The following is a 14,606-nucleotide window of genomic DNA, read 5'->3' as shown; positions in this document are numbered from 1 at the left end:
AAAAAAAAAAAAAAAAAAAAAAAAATGCTACAGCACTCTACACAATGTAGGCATGAATCCATGAAGCTAAACTATAATTTCTCACAAATATTTCCAAACCCAGTAATTACCAAGGTTCGCTCATTTTACCTGAGTGCATGTGAGTCAGACTTGGCTCCTGCACCATGGCAGACACTTTCACACTAAAGGTTACATCTGATTCTTCTCTGCGGAACCTCTTTCCTCCTTTGCAAACTTTAGAAAAAGTTTCCCAGCAGGCTTAGTAACAGGAGGAGATGGGACACAGCTGTTCCTACTGAAGCCATGGGCAATGGCAATTCCCCAATCCTGATGTTTCCTGATCTAAAGCTAGTGAAATCCCAGGGTCTTCATTATAAAATGGATAAAATTAAACCCCTGCAATGACGTGAGTCTAAATGAGACTCTCATAACCCACCTTTGAACTCACCAGTAAGCTGAACTCCTAGAGTGTGTGTCTGCTCAGCCTTCTGGCTTCCTAGACCTGAATTTCACATAAGGTTCCCAATGCCTTTTAAATACAGCACTGAACCCAGGCCCCCATATTAGTTCTACATAATTGGCATAGGCTGGGTTCACAGGAGGGCTGACTCAGGATGCTTACTTTGGTAGGTAAGGCAGAGTCAGAAATGACCCAGACAACAGAAAGCAAAGCAGACAGAAAACAAATGTTAAGTTAGAAAAGTATAACAAAGCCAGGCATGGTGGTGCACACCTATAATCCCAGGACTAGGGAAGTTGAGGCAAGACAACTAACAGACTGAAGCCAGCCAGATCTATATAATGACTTCAAGGCTAACCTGGGCTACATGGTAAGAACTTGTTTGAGAAATTCAATTATACTTCTATAAACTATCAATGAAAAATATAAAAATGAAGGTAATAAGATGTTCTATTTATACCCAGGAATCTAACTCACATCTGTATTCCTAGTGCTTGGAAATAGGAATATCAGGAGTTTAATGCTAGCTTCAGCTACATACCTAGTTCAAGGACAACCTGTGTAACCCTGAGAGACTCTATGTCAAAAGAAACAAACAAACAAACAAACAAGAAAAATAGCCAAATACATCAATTTATAATAAATTTCAAAGAAATGAAACAATTGTAAAAACATTAACAAAAATAAATACAAATTTATACCTTAAAAGCTATAACACTTTGTTGAAATGAATTAAGTAATTGAATAAATTCAAAGAAACTCATAATTACTAATCATAAAATTATGAGACAGCAATAATCTCCAGATTATAGAGATTCTATACAAACTATATAGATTCAGTATAATCCTATAAAAATCCTTGATAATATTTCTTTGAGAATTCTAAAGCATACATATACTACTATCAATATAAAAGGGGTATCTATATAAGGTTAGAGATATAGCTCACTGATAGAGCACTTGCCTGGCATGGTAAGTAAGACAAGTAAGTAAGTAAAAGGAGGAGAGAAACTAAGAAATTATTGGGCTTACAATTACTATTTTCAAAGTTGCAACAAAGCTCTAGTAATTAATAGAAAAAAAGTGAAGAAGTAAGAGCTTATATTTAAAATCCATTTACTTCATCAAGAATGTCAGGGGGCTGGAGAGATGGCTCAGCGGTTAAGAGCACTGACTGCTCTTCCAAAGGTTCTGAGTTCAATTCCCAGCAACTACATGGTGCCTCACAACCATCTGTAATAGGATCTGATGCCCTCTTCTGGTGTGTCTGTGTATTCATATACATAAGATAAATAAATAAATCTTTTTTAAAAAAAAAAAAGTGTCAGATAAATCCATGAAGAAAGAATCAACTTTTTGACAAATGCTTCTGGAAAAACTGGATATCCATTTTCATAAGAATACAGCTGGACCCCATTTATTAAAACCTACACAAAAATAATCAGAATGGGTCACAGACTATAAGATATGAAACTTTAAAACTATGTGAATAAAGTTGAGGAGAAAAGATCTTGTCACGATGTTTAGGCAGAATTTTCTTAGACATGACACCAAGAGATGAGACCATACCCAGCTCTCCCAAGGATGCTTCCATTAAACTAAATTTTCTGCCCTAAGGGAAGAGGATTTATTGTCACCTTAATGGAAAGATTAAAATCAATCATTGTCAGGTGTTCTGAATTTCACTAGGGCTGCATGAAGTGTGTCCCTGAGTTAGTGAAATTTAAATGTTCTGGAAACTTCAGGGAAGCTCTTCTGGTGATATCAACATACAATTCTCTGGCACTATGGAAAATACTTGGTGCTATAAAATATGAAAATGTTTTATTTGTTTGTGGGCATTTAAGATAACACAGAAAACAACCTGGAGCCAGGCCAGAGAGACCACTCAGCAGGTGGTTGATACACAAGCTTGAAAGCCCAGCTTTGATCCACAGAATGCACTGAAGGTGGGTGGAGGGAATTGGTGTCACAGAGTTGTTCTCTGGCCTACACATATTCATGGTGCCACACACACACACACACACACACACACACACACACACACACATCATACACAATGAAAATAAATAAAATAAAATTTAAAAGAATACATTTTTAAACATCTGGAAACCTCATACATATAATTTATAATACATTGTCATTTCTGTATAGTTTTAAACACTATACAACAAAGTTTCTTCCACAAATGCCAAGTATTTTGCTTTTTAAAATGTGAATATGATAGTGGGGTACACTCCTCTTCTCAGAGGACAAGAGGAGGGGGGAAGGGATGAGGGGCTATGTGAGGGGAAACTGGGAGAAGAAGAGGGGGCTGTGATCTGGATATAAAGTGAATAAATTATTTTTAAGTGAACATTTTGTTTTAATATTTAATATTTAAATTTTTCTATATATAATACATATGGTATTCAAAACCACTTATAACTGAAGGCAAAGCCTTTTCAAAAGTATTTTAAAAGAATATATTTTATGCCTTCAGAGTAAAGAAGACATTTTAAATAGTATCAAGTATTCCAAATGTGCTGACTGGAACCAAAAGCTGATGAATTTCATTACACTAAAATCAAGAAGCCATTTTACAAAACTATGAAGTAAGAATTCTGTTATTAAAGAATATTTGTAATGTTTTAACAATAAGGCCTCAACATTAAGAATATTAATTGGAGGGCAATCTCGTGAGATTTCTCAGTGGTTAAGAGCACTGGCTGCTCTTAAGAGGACCAGAGTTCAATTCTCAGCATTAAACCATCTTGGAAATTCTGTTCCAGGGAATGTGATGCCCTCTACTGGCCTCCTTGACTACTGCATATATGCACACGTGCACAGTGATATACATGCATACAAAACTCCCACACAGATAAAATAAAAATTAATAAATCTGAAAAAAAAATAAGTCTAAAGCCAGAGGTGGTGATGCATGTCTGTAATACCAGTAGTCAGTGTGTGTAGAGACAAAAGAATCAGGTGTTCAAGGTTGGCTTCTACCACATAGTGAGCTTGAGGCAAGCCTGGTCTACTTAAGACACTATTTCAAAAAGAGAAGGAGGAGGACTGAATGGACAGTTATCAGCAAATAATTGGAAAGGTTCAATTTTTAATAACCAGATTTACAAACTAAAAACACTGTGAAATACAGGATACATCCAGCTATAAAACATGAAACTACTAACAAAACCATTTTTTGGCTTTGATAGAGAGTGAGAAGAGCATTTGTGTGCTGTGTATATAATCAGTTTCAAGATGTTTGGGCTTGACTCACTACTACCGCAGACACACATACCTTACTAAGCAGCACTTTCAGTTTTGGACTCACACAGGAGCCTCTTGCATCTGTGCACCCATTTGACAATAGAAAAAAATATCCCTAGCAACATTGTCTATAATAAATGAAAACAAAACAAACAAAATGTCCAAAACTAAAAATAATATGGTATGTATAAACAATGAATTGAATAAATTATAATATATCTATGCATTACATTGTAAAGATAAATGAACTAGCAATATTACACCCACCCATATGGATGTATCACCCAGAGATAATGTTGGACAAACACCATCATCCACAGAACATTAGAAAACACAATAGTATGAAGCTAAGACCCAAATGGACAAAACCGAAAAATGTATTCCTTATGGATACACACTTAACAAAAGCAGAAAGAATGGGGAAGTATATTGTCCACTGTAGGAAACATGAATGTAAAATGTATATGGTTATACATTTTGAATGTAAATTTGATCATCTAAAATCCAAAGTTTATAGAAAAAGACCAAATGTGTGTGTGTGTGTGTGTGTGTGTGTGTGTGTGTGTGTGTGTGTGCATGTGTGTGCATGTGAGTGTTTGTGCATGCACTCATGCATCCATGACTGGGAAATGTAGGTACACACATGCCATAGTAAATGCATGGAGATCATTGGACAAATTCAGGTCTTGGTTCTGTTTCCCATTGTTATACAGAACTCGTCTCCTTCAGTTGTGTCTGGGACAGGCCTAAAAACCTGGTCACAGTCCTGAGGTATCCCAGTCGCTGACATCTCCTAACTCAGAGGTGCTCCAGATTGATCTCTGCTATAATCTGTGGAGAGATCTGCGTGCTTTCTTTATTCAGGCATAAAGGTGCCCTAAGAAATATTTCGCTATTAGCTAAAACTGAGATTGAACATTATTTCCTGACCTTCACAGTGTTTCAATAATCCTAATTGATTTCCTAGCTGTAGTTAACTTGGAATTTCTACAAAGAAGCTGTCTTATCAGACAGGGTGTCTCAAGAGTTAGACATAGCAGTTAGGCACTTACTATCAGAGCAGTCCCACATAAGGCAGAATCACTTTAATGACTAGAGGGAAGTTGTAGGGCTTCTGTCACTAATTACCTATGTTATATCCGTGGTTATTCTCAAGGACCTCCAGCTGCTTGCCTCAGACAGACCTTGAGAATGTATCTTGGGGCTGCCAGAATAGCCCAAGAAGAAGGACACCACTGCTCCTCTGCCTTGCACCTGGCTGTTTGATCTTATTGACCTTGATATAGCCATCTCCTGCCTACGTGACTTCTGTAGTTTCCCCTGTTTTCTGTATACTATATAAGCCTGATTTCTACTTCGTACAAATTACATTCAGTTACAACACTCTCTTGTGTTGTGTCTGTTTGTCATTTGCAGACTTCTTCGCCCTCCATGCTGGAACTTTTATCACCCCGTGGAACAAGGGGTCCCCGAAGCAACCCAGTCCGTGGCATCCCATCTTGTTTCAAAAAGGGTCTCTTTGCGTTCTTTCTGCTGCATACATCCACAAGCTTCCAGAGATTCTGCTGGTTCTCTCCTTCTTGCCCGAGGAGACTGTTATAGGCCCTAACTCTATAGGTCCGGCTTTACATGAGTAGTGGGGACTTGAATATAGCTCATCCTGCATGTTCAGCAATCATTTTTACTCACTGGGACTTCTCTGTAGCCCCATGGATCCTTATTCTTGTAACTTCAGATGACTGCTACTCTCACTCTAGATAACTTGAATAATAAATAGGATTAATACTAAGTAATTGTTTTCAATTAAAATAGAAATTATTTACTAAAAATTATCAAAATTATCAAAACATTTTTCTATATAGAAGTAGAACTAGAAAGAATAAAAAATTAAAAATAGGGTAAGATCTCAAATAATCTTTAGAATTACAGATGATGCCCAGTTGGTGCAGTCAATCAGCTGTATATAAAGGAGGTATAACAAACTCAGATTAAGTGCTGCCTTTTGTTCTGTGTATAATATATTGAAAATATTTTTTCTAATTTATTTTTTCTCAATTTCATTCATAGCATTCATGATTAAATCATGCATTCACTTTTATGTGAATGATAAGCTTCTGCCTATTTTTATAAACTATATTCCTATAAAAGACGCATAACTTACAACAAAATCTAATAAAATGACCAATTCAAATGTAACTCTCATAAATTGAGGTCAGTAAATGACCTCTAGAACAAGACTTTCAAAATAGATGTGTCTAATTATATCACAGAGACACCTTACACAATAGTATACTTTGATTCCCAAAGAAGCCAGCAAAATTAGGTATGAAATCAAGAAAAGATAAAAACGGATTTTGTTATTAAAGACAGAGCCTTGTGTATAGGCCGTCAGTCTTGAATTAATGGTTCTTCTGCCTCCTGCATGTAGGAGTTACAGATCCAGTAAAATACTTTATTATAAGTCTGCAAAAATAAATGAGCCTTTTGATGAAATAAAGACCTTCCAGCTATGGAAGTTCAAACAGAAATTATTCTCCTTTGCACATCATAGATGAGTGTTGCTAGTCAATGGAGACTGACTTAAATGACTGCTAATATCCTTTCTGCCATTTAACTGTTTTTATTCTTAGAGATTGTTTTTCAATTGCTTTATTTACTTACATTTTAAATGTTGCCCCCTTCTCTGTACCCCCTCCAAGAGTTCTTCATCCAATCCTCTTCCTACTGCCTTTGAGAGGGTGCTCTCCCAACCCCCATCCACTTCCCTCCCATACACTTATTTCCCACTCCCCTCACCCACCTCACACACACACCTTTGCATCCCTCTTCCCTGAGACATCAAGTCTCTACACAATTAGTCATATCCTTTCCTACTCAGGCCAGACAAGGCAGTCCTCTGCTACATATGTGCTGGGGGCCTGGACCAGCCCATGTATGTTCTCTGGTTGCTGGCTTAGTCTCAGGGAGCTCACAGGGGTCTAAATTAGTTGACACTGTTGGTCTTCCTATGGGGTTGCAATTCCTTTCAGCTGCTTTGATCCTTCCCCTGACTCTTCCTTAAGAGTCCTCTACCTCAGTCCAATGGTTGGCTATGCGTATCTACCTCTGTCTCTGTGAGATGCTGGTACCGCCTCTCAGAGGACAGCCATGCTAGGCTCCTGTTTATAAGAACCCAGTCTTATATAACTGTGAGTTCCTGTGAGGAAGTACTCTTAAGATTCTTGTTTCTACAACTTTTATTTGTTCCAAAATTTATCATTTGGCAGAGTAAGCAGTTGGGAAGCACAACTGGACTTGAAGCAGAGAGAGAGAGGAAAATCTGAAATCATACTCTATGCAAAGACATGCAGGAACATAAATGCAAACTGTAACCTGCTTCTTTCACTCCCTCCAGTGTGGTGGATGCCTTACCTACAGGGAAAAGATGGTAGGTACCCTTCAGCAGCCAGCATCTTCCTTTAAAATCAAACCTTTCCTTCCTCCCACGATGACTCATTAACCTATTCTCAGATGCTCCTTACCAAATTGCTATCAGTGTATCTAAAACTAAAATGGCCTCATCTGTACATTCATTTTGGTCAGATAATAAGACAAATGTTTTCCTTTTTTTTTTTTTTTTTTTTTTTTTTGCATCGTGTCTATTGCACTAGATGATAAAAACAATTGCTGTCAATCCTGGGCAGGAGGGATCTGGAGCGAATGTGCCATCTGAATAAAATCTGTCATTGTGTAAGACAGCCTGGATGAAGCAAAGAAATTGCCAGTTCAATCCAAGGCAGGAATGGCACCATCAAGCATGAGCATGTTGACGGAGGGCCATATATAATCATTGTCTGAGGGCTATGCTTCAGTCACAGAAAGCTGCAAGGACAGACTTCTGTGCAGTCTGAGATGAGTCTGAACTTTTCTGTCAGTGACAAGGTTAAAACAGCACACCTCCCACACACAAAATGAATCAGACACGAGGAGCCTGGTTCTCCCAGAACTTAAAGCACATCAAGAAACCACTTTAACTCTTTCAAATACTGGGGAAAAATGTAAAAGGAGGAGGATTGGGAAAGTAATAGCTAATTATACATTCACAGCAGTTTAAAAAACAATGTATTTAATGCTATTGCTAATGTTGGAACAATGTCAAGAGCTTCAAATGTCTAAGAGGAGGGAAAATTGAGTTCTTTATAGTTTATGTCAGAAATATTTTCATATTCTGCCACTGTGATGCTTGGCATGAATCAAAATTTCCAACTGTAAGATGTGCTGACAGGTATATAGCAAATACAACAAACTGAAAAAACGAAATGAGCATTGATAACAAAAACTGAAACTGAAAACTCTTTTAGGGTGCAGAGAATGATGCCAGACTCCTGGAAGATGCTAGCACATGCCCCTGACATCATCACAAGCCAAAGAATGGCTGCTTTCATAGAATGAAACTGTCAAAGCTCAGATGAAACAGTAGATTAGGGCCAAGCCAGCGAAATGTTGAAGAATACCTGACCTGGGAGAACTTTCTCTTGATTATAGCTCACCTAGTTCTAAATTACAATCCACATTTACCAACTTTGGGAAGCATATGGACTAGTCAGGGTCACTGAGGTAGCGTAGCCTTTGATTTCAGGGTACTACCCGAGCAAGGGCAAACCCTGCAACCAATAGGGGGCACCAAAAACAATAGGTGCAGGTAAGTGGGATGTCTGTTGATTACTTTCTCATCTTTGGTCACATTGTAAAGTTCAGCAGCTTTCCATCATCAACATCATCATCCCATTAATTAATCAACAACAGCAGTGGCAGTAGCAAGAGCAGCAGCAGCTTCAGGAAATGATAAATATGTTTTTCTCCTCTCAAAATTAATGTATCAAAAACTTGGACAGCTGTGGGGTAGTCATCCAATCCTCTGCACTTTATCAAGCAGAGCTGGTAGTTCTAATGCAAAACAAGTCTAGGTGATATAATACAAAGAAAGAAGTTTTGAAAAAAGGGGTGGGAGGTGGTCTACCAGAGATAAGGAGTACATCACTGAGAAGCAATGGCATGAGGAGTAGAGAACAAGAGAATGGGAAAAGGCAGTGTTCTAGCCCACACAGTTACAGTGACATTGCCACACCAAGGTAAAGCTTCCTTCAATCCCAAAATTTAACAGGAGAAACATAAGACTTATAAAAGGGGAGTTGCCAAGTTTATACTGTAGGGAAGGAAGCTGAATAAATGAACTGGAATAAATAAGAATGGAAAATAAACCACTGGAGGGAGGGGGACACCAACCTACCCACAAAATCTTCAACCCAAAATTTGTCCTGCCTACAATATATCCAAGCATAAAGATGGAGCAGGAGATTGAGGGAATGGCCAACCAATGACCAGCCCAACTTGAGACCCATCCAATGGGAGAGCTAACCCTTGACAATATTAATGATGTTTTGCTGTGCTTGAAGACAGAAGCCTAGCTTAACTGTCTTCTGATCCAGAAGCTGAGAGATACAGATGCTGAGACCCACTCTGGAGAGTGAGGACCACTCTCCAGGAGTCCTGTGAATAATTGGGGGAAGGAAAGAGGGAGCTAGAATTGTCAAGGGCACCACAAGAAGACCTACGGAGTCAACTAACCTGGGGAGTTCACAGGAATTCAACCACCTATCAAAGTATACATTGACTAGACCTGGGCTGCTAAACCCTAGTAGCAGATCTGCAGCTTATCTTTCATGTGACTCCCCTAACAATTGAAACAGGGCCTGTCTCTGACTCTGTTGTAGCCCTTTGAATCTCTTTCCTGTACCTGGGCTGCCTTGTCTGACCTCAGTGAGAGAGGATTCACTTACTCCTGCTGTGACTTCATGCACCATTGTGGTTAGGTACCCATAGAGGTAAAGGGTAAAAGGGTGGGACCAGGAGGTGAGGAAGGAGGAGGACTATGATCAGGTTGTAAAGTGAATAAACAAATTAATGGAGAAAAAAGAAAATTAAACAACATATTTAAGTCCTCAAAGAAACAAGGGAGAATATTAGGAGCAAAAAGCAAAAACAGTTACAGCAAGTAACATCTGGGGATACTGAGCATGAAAATGTAGTCATTGAAATAAAAACTCAGACAAATACTTGACTCCATGAGAAGATGATACTATAAAGAAGGTACTTCAATACTGATGAGATGTCATAATAGGTAAATGTACTTGCCAACAAGCCTGATGGCCTAAGTTTGATACCTGAACCACACATGATGGAAGGAGAGAACAAATTCATATAAGTTGTTCTCTGAGCTCCACATATAAGCTATAACAAGGTATGCCTACCTACATACAGATATGCACACTCTCTTAGTTATGGTTTTACTGCTCTGAACAGACACCATGACCAAGGTAAGTCTTATAAAGGACAACATTTAATTGGGGCTGGCTTACAGCTTCAGAGGTTCAGTCCATTATCATCAGGGTGGGAGCATGACAGCATGTACCCAAGCATGGGGGAGGCAGAACTGAGAGTTCTACATCTTCACCTGAAGGCTGCTAGTAGAAGACTGACTTCTAGGCAGCTAGGATAAGGTTCTTAAAGCCCACGCCCACAGTGACACACCTACTCCAAGGCCACACCTACTCTAACAGGGCCATACCTTCTAATAGTGCTACTCCCTGGACTGAGCATATACAAACCATCATACACGCACACTCGCACATGCACGCGCGCACACACACACACACACATACACACAACACAATAAATGTAACTTTAAATTAATTTTAGTTAGAAAGGAGTACAGAAATTAAACGTGGAGTGAATGAGGTCTGTGTAATACCATTTCTACAAATGAAAACCAATGATTAATGAAATAGCACTACATCTTCCCAAGAAGTTTGTGTGTCTATACCTTGCTGAGCATAATTTAAACAATAATAACAAATGGTGATAGGAAAGTGAAGTATACCAGAAGATACAAAAATAAAGGCCTAGCATAGAACTTTGATGTGCTCTGCTGTGAAAACAAGCATCATAAACTCAATTCTCTGCATCAGAGGGTTAAAATCACATTTTTGAGAAATTTTATTTAAAAGAAATACAAAGAAGGAACTATATAAAATAGTAACTGTGTTCATGCTGGATACAATTGGTATGTTTTTCCACAATTCTAGAATTTGCTATAAATTTTTATTTATAACACCCAAGTAAAGAATAAATGCCAAGGCATTCATTTTTTACTTGAGTGTTATAAATACAAATTTAATAACAGTTCTAGTTTAAACAACAAGGTCCAAGTTCAATGAGGGAATCTGTCTCAAGAGATCATAAAGAAAGCAGAGTCATAGAGAAAGACATATAGAGACATGTAAAGAGAAAGACACAGTCACAACATGAACTGTGGCCTCCATATACATTAAAGACAGGAGCTCCCTAAATACAGATATGCATAATGTAATGTGCACAGATTTAAAAGTATAATAAAATAAAATAATAAAAAAGGATGCCTTTCTCCTGAAAACAGTGAACATACTGAGATAACCTGACATTAATCCTTTCTTCATTTGCAGTAATATACAGATTTTTCCCAGCTATGAGTTAAATAAAAAGCAGTGCATTTGACATGGTGCCAGTTGAAGGCATTAATCTTGAAGACAACAATACAGGCCTGCCAGTCAGCAAGCGTCATCAGGAAGAAAAGAAAAAAGGTCGTCTTCATTGAAATTATCTACATGTCAAGACTTTGATGTGTCCATTGATGAATTAACTTATGAACAATCCCTAAAAGAATTCCTTTTGTTGTTTCAGTTGGGTTAATGATGACTTGCTTTGATTACTGGATCAAGTTCCCTGATATTTCTTTGTAGAAATGCATGAAAGTTAGAATAGCCCTAGTCTGTATTTTTCATAAATACAAAACTGTTAAATATTATAGCATATTTAGAATTATCACGTCAATATTTTCTGACTTGAGACAAAAAAAATCACTTAAAAATAAATTTCCTTTATGCAAAGTATGTTTGGATAGCATTTAGTAATTCAAGTAAGTCCATAAATATCATTTCTAGTTCCAAAATACTTTTATTATCTTCAAAGAGACCTCCTTCCCATTAACAACCCATTCTGAGTCCCTCCCCTCAGCTCCTAGCAATTGCTAAGCTGTTTACTATCTCTACAGATTTGCATACTCAGTATATCTCAAAATATACAATCTATAATACATTCTCTTTCACTTTTTTATCCTTTTAAGGAAAGCCATTTTAATTGTGTGAGTTGTTAACTGCAGACTGGAATAAGCTCAATAATTCCAACGAAAGTTGCTGTTGATATAACTGTCATTGTTCCTATCAGTAAGTCACCACTTGATGTGATGTATGGTGCTGAGCACTGGCGTAAATCCAAGCCAAACCCAGCCTTATCCTTTCATTGCCTTCTCTCATCTTGTCATTCTTTAACTTGGGTGCTTGGCATTAGCTTGAATCAGATGCATACATCTACTTACTCATCCTTTTCTCTCCTTGGATATTCTCATCCTTAGAAGGCATTTTTACTTTTGGATCACTCTAATGTAATCTGGTTTTGGTTCCACATGCCTGTAATTCCAGCCTTTGAGAGATGGATGCAGGAGGATTCCAAAACCAGTCTGGATTATAAAAGACCCTGAATCAAAATTCAAAATATAAGAAATAAAGCTCAAAGTTAAAACATCACCCTGTGTTTTAAAAGCTCCTATATGAAACTTCCTCTGACATGCACACACTCTTCCTCCACCTAGTGCCTCTGCTGTTGGACTTACCATGGACTACACTATGAAATGTATATGCATAAGTACTCTAGTAAATATTGGATATTCCTATCCCTAATGCTTGGCTCAGGGCCTGTGACTAAGAAATCAATAAATTTTTGAAATCATAAAACTGGGAAAATGGATGAAATGCCCACAAATACTCTGTGGACTAGAGTTAGATAAATTTTGACAACAGTAGAACTCAAAGCAACATTAGCACCCTCATAGGCAACCTCAAAATTTCATCAAAATATGAGTTCTTAGCCTCAACTCAAAACCTACGCAGTCAGATATCATGAGGGGGTGCCAACAATCCATTGATAACAAGGCCCCACGGCTACTGATAGACACACAACTTATACACATTGGCCTGAAAATAGAGAAGAGAAGACAGGAACAACTGTTTTAATGCAGCCTATTAAACACACACACACACACACACACACACACACACACACACACACACACACACACACACATACAATGCTCCTGAGAGGTTGAGAAGGGAAAACCACTCACCACCAAAGCCTATGACCTAAACTGGATCCCTGAGATCCACTGAAGAGAAGGTAGAACTAACTCCTGAAAGCTGTCTTCTAACCTGCAATTAGATGCTGTGGCATACATCACCACCCCCACCTATACATTCTACTGTAATAAAAGTAAGTTCAAAGGCAAATGTTTTCTCAGAAGTCATGCTTTCTGGTTTTCTGTGCTCACAGGTTGCTCATTGATAGCAGTCTGAAAGACTCTTTTTTCTGCTTCTCCACACTTCCATGCTGTAGTCTCTGGGATCGTGCTTCTAGTCTCAAATTTCTATTCATTCTTGTCATGAATATTGTTTGTATAATAGCAACCATTTATTTTTCCAGTACTCTCCTATCTGAAAGCACCTTGTGTGAATGTGTCTTCCCAGTGCCCCTACTTAAATCCTTATTATAATATCACTTATCTTTACCACTCAACTCACAACTTTGTATTTGTACTGTCTGGATCATTTACATAACATTATCCTCAAATTCAGTAGTTTTAAGTTGCATGCATTTATTATCTTACACCTTTGTGGATCAGAAAGGAATCTGGTGTAATCAGGATTCAACTGGGAAAGAATTAACTCCAAAACTCATTGAGCTATCAACACTTTGTCTTCACAACTGTTGGATGGAGGGTCTGAGCTCCTTGTTGTGTAAACCTGTCACCTGTGAATGATACTGTCACTAAAACCAGCAAGAGGGACAGTCTTCTGGGAAAATGGAAGTCACTGTTTTTCTGCAAGCTACTCATAGGTCTGGCATCTCATCACTTGTTTCTCTAATCTACACATTGGAAGTTAACTCCTTAGTTGATGTCACAGCAAAGAAGAAAATTGGTTACACAAGCTTCTGGATTCAAGGAAACTGGAATCACAGAATAGATTTCACAACCCTACCACCCACTTTCTTAAGCATGTTTCATGTGGGTAAATACAGGGCTATGAAAGAATTGTTTTTCTAACTTTAAGACAAACCTACTAAAAGAGGTAAGGCTCATAAGTTTTTTCAAATGCACCTAGCTAGTCAGAAACTTACTGGCTTCACATTATTCTGCCTGTGATCTTTGCATCTCTATGGTTGAATTCCCATGCTGAATATATAATTCATCCCCTTAATCTTCACTTTTTCTTGTTAATGTTTACCCTTTTGTGATTAAACCCATCATTGTGTTATTATCTTTAAATATCTAGTAACTTCAATGATTTCAGAAGCAATAGGCCTAGATATTTGCAAACTATAGTTACTCATTTTTCATACAGCGCTATCTCAGTGTTAATTACGGTCACTGTTTACGTGGTAAAATGATACTTGAGTAAATTAACAAACATCTGTTTTTGTCCCAGATCCTATCTCCTCTGGGCCTCGTTGTGTTCATCTGTTAAATAAAATCATTGAAGTAGAGCCTTTATAAGGTTCTTTGGTTTATATAGCACAGTGAGATGCTGAGAATGTAAAGGGGACAGCAAGTTCCACTAAATCCCTTCGCACCTCACACTCCCTCTTCTGGTGAGGTAGCCTGCACACTGAGACACACCCACCCCCAGGCTTTCTGAAGTTATTTACTGAATCAACAGAATTTCAGGCAGATGGTTTCTATGTCCATATATATATATATATATATATA

The 14,606-nt window shown here is 37.9% G+C and overlaps 1 protein-coding gene across 12 annotated transcripts in view; it reads right to left on the bottom strand.

Annotated features, from left to right (window-relative positions):
- The window catches only part of LOC116081431 (protein SMG5-like), a 136,232-nt gene that overhangs the window by 13,768 nt on the left and 107,858 nt on the right, over positions 1 to 14,606 (bottom strand). The gene's annotated exons all lie outside the window — the stretch shown is intronic.

This window comes from Mastomys coucha, unplaced genomic scaffold (genome assembly GCF_008632895.1).
Source record: "Mastomys coucha isolate ucsf_1 unplaced genomic scaffold, UCSF_Mcou_1 pScaffold7, whole genome shotgun sequence".
Taxonomy (NCBI): domain Eukaryota; kingdom Metazoa; phylum Chordata; class Mammalia; order Rodentia; family Muridae; genus Mastomys; species Mastomys coucha.
This window is presented reverse-complemented; position numbering and strand designations above follow the sequence as displayed.